Raw genomic sequence first — 3,137 nt, 5'->3', positions numbered from 1 at the left:
GCCCAGGTGACAGAGCGAGACTCTGCCTCAAAAAAAAAAAAAAAAGCAAGTCTCCTTCCCTGTCAAAGGTTTGTTATAATGAAGCATCCCAGAGGAAAAATGTGTCTTTTTTTTTTTTTTTTTTAAGTTTTGAGACAAAGTCTCACTCTGTTGCCCAAGCTGCAGTGCAGTGGCGTGATTTTGGCTCACCGCAACCTCCCCCTCCCGGGTTCAAGTGATTCTCCCACCTCAGCCTCCCGAGTAGCTGGGACTACAGGCACGCGCCGCCATGCCTGGCTTTTTTGTATTTTTTTTTTCAGCAGAGACGGGGTTTCACCGTGTTGGTCAGGCTTGTCTTGAACTCCTGACCTCGTGGTCCACCCACCTTGGCCTCCCAAGGTGCTGGGATTACAGGTGTGAGCCACCGCACTCAGCCAAATGTGTCTATCTTTATTACAATTACATTCAGCTTTCATTTGACCAAATGAGGCTTTACCATACCCACCAATTCTGCAACTTCCTTTTTCAACTTCCCAGTCCATCCTGAACAGCATGGCAAGTCAGTCCAACTGTAGCTCCCTGATTCTTAACAGTGCCCCGGATGACAGTATATGAATATATGCTGACTCTACTTGGTAAGTCCCCTGATAAACGAGTACAGCTTGGTTTCAGGTTTTGCCACTACAATCAAGGTCACAGAGAACGTCTTCACCCAATCTTGGCAAACTTTGGAGAGCACAGCCATGAGGAATGTTCCTCACCGGGGGATTGCTGCCATCCAGCAACTTTTTGTGAACTATAAATACCCTATCAGCCTGAGTCAGGTACTCCAGTGGCCAGCTTTAAGGGAAGGCTTTCCTGGAAACAGCACCCCAAACGGTGCAGTGCCATCCTCGCCATGTGGCATGGCTGAGCGCACCCAGCCTAATCACACAGCACTAGGCTTTTAATGCACTTCAGCTCTGCCACTCACAGCAGATGGCTGGAAAGGCCCTGCCGCAGGCCCAAAGCCCATCACATGGACTGACCACCCTAAATGACATTGTGGAAATCCAGATTCCCATCAGGACCCCACAACTTCCTTGCCCTGGGAAGCGTCTCACTCTGTCACCCGAGCTGCCTCAACCTTCCGGGCTCAAGCAATCCTCCCACCTCAGCCTCCCAAGCAGCTGGGACACACCAGCATGCCTGGCTAATTTATTTATTTTTTGCAGAGATGGGTTTTTTTTTTTTTTTGAGGCAGAGTTTCACTCCGTCACCTAGGCTGGAGTACAGTAGTGTGATCTTGGCTCACTGCAACCTCTGCCTCCCAGGCTTAAGAGATTCTCCTGCCTCAGACTGCCCAGTAGCTGATATTACAGGTGCTCGCCACCATGCCCAGGTAACTTTTTGTATTTTTAGTAGAGATGGCATTTCATCGTGTTGATTGATTTCAAAACTCCTGACCTCAAATGATCCAACTGTCCAGCCTCCCAGAGTGCTAGGATTATAGGCACGAGCCACCGTGCCCAGCCCATTTTCAGGTCTGAAAGTGGCTCTTGGCCAAAGTAACCGGACGTTGACCAGCCACATGTGGAGGCCACTGCTCCTAGGACAAGCAGCAAATGACCACAGCTGACAAGAGCTTGGATGATCACCCTTGGCACATGCATAGCCCACACAGACACACTGGCATCACCCTCATTCTCCAGGCTTGAGGATGTCTGCCAACCCACCCCTGCAGAATCAGCCCTAGGATAGACACTGAGGCAAGTGCTTGATGTGGGGAAACTTAGCTGGTCTCTGAGGCAACCCCTACCACCCTACACACAAGGAAAAGGAGGCATGTTATATGCACTGTCACTGACACACGGATACCGCTTACATACTTCCAGGTGGAAATAAGCTGTAGAAGAGCAGGGAGAAAACCAAACCGCGTGCATGTGCACGTGTGTACATGTTTCGAAGAGATGACAGACGTGTACGTGCACAGGAACTTTCTGGAAGACTTCACAGGAAAACTTTTCTATTTTTTAAATTTATTTTTTGAGACAGGATCTTGCTCCGTTGTCCAGACTGGAGTGCAGTGGTGTCACCATGGCTCACTGCAGCCTCGACTTCCCAGGCTCAAGCCATCCTCCCACCTCAGCCTCCTGAATAGATGGGACTAGAAGTATGAGCTGCTGCGCCTGGCTACAGGAAACTTTACAAAAGCTGCTTCTGGAGGGTTAGCTGGGAATGGGGATGAAGAAATTTTTTTTTTTTTGAGACGGAGTCTCTCTCTGTCGCCCAGGCTGGGGTGCAGTGGCCGGATCTCAGCTCACTGCAAGCTCCGCCTCCCGGGTTTACGCCATTTTCCTGCCTCAGCCTCCTGAGTAGTTGGGACTACAGGCACCCGCCACCTCGCCCAGCTAGTTTTTTATATTTTTTTTTAGTAGAGACGGGGTTTCACCGCGTTAGCCAGGATGGTCTCGATCTCCTGACCTCGTGATCCGCCCATCTCGGCCTCCCAAAGTGCTGGGATTATAGGCTTGAGCCACCGCGCCCGGCCGGAAATTTTTTTTTTTTGACAGAGTCTGCCTCTGTCATCCAGGCTGGAGTGCAATGGCACACTCACAGCTGAATGCAACCTCTGCTTCCCAGGTTCAAGCAATTCTCCTGCCTCAGCCTTCCAAGTAGCTGGGATTACAGGCATGTGTCACCATACCTGGCTAATTTTTGTATTTTTAGTGGAGATGAGGTTTCACCATGATGGCCAGGCTGGTCTCAAATTCCTTACCTCAAGTGATCCGCTCACCTCAGCCTCCCGAAGTTCTGGGATCAGAGGCATAAGCCACCCACCACGCCCAGCCAGGGTTGAGGAAATTTTACAACGTTTTATCTATTTCTAGACTAGGTGATAAGGGCGTATGACAAAAGAGGTTAGAAAAAGTTCCTTCCAGCCAGGCGCAGTGGCTCACGCCTGTAATTCTAGCACTTTGGGAGGCTGAGGCGAGCAGATCACTTGAGGTCAGGGGTTTGAGACCAGCCTGGCCAACATGGTGAAACCCCATCTCTACTAAAAATATAAAAATTATCTGGGCGGGGTGGCACATAATTGTAATCCCAGCTACTCAGGAGGCTGAGGCAGGAGAATCGCTTGAATCCGGGACGCAGAGGTTGCAGTGAGCTGAGATCAC

The 3,137-nt window shown here is 50.3% G+C and overlaps 1 protein-coding gene across 1 annotated transcript in view; it reads right to left on the bottom strand.

The window, feature by feature from the left end:
• GPI (glucose-6-phosphate isomerase) overlaps positions 1-3,137 on the bottom strand; it is a 44,649-nt gene that overhangs the window by 38,327 nt on the left and 3,185 nt on the right. The window lies entirely within an intron of this gene.

This window comes from Colobus angolensis, unplaced genomic scaffold, assembly GCF_000951035.1.
Source record: "Colobus angolensis palliatus isolate OR3802 unplaced genomic scaffold, Cang.pa_1.0 Scaffold107, whole genome shotgun sequence".
Taxonomy (NCBI): Eukaryota; Metazoa; Chordata; class Mammalia; order Primates; family Cercopithecidae; genus Colobus; species Colobus angolensis.
This window is presented reverse-complemented; position numbering and strand designations above follow the sequence as displayed.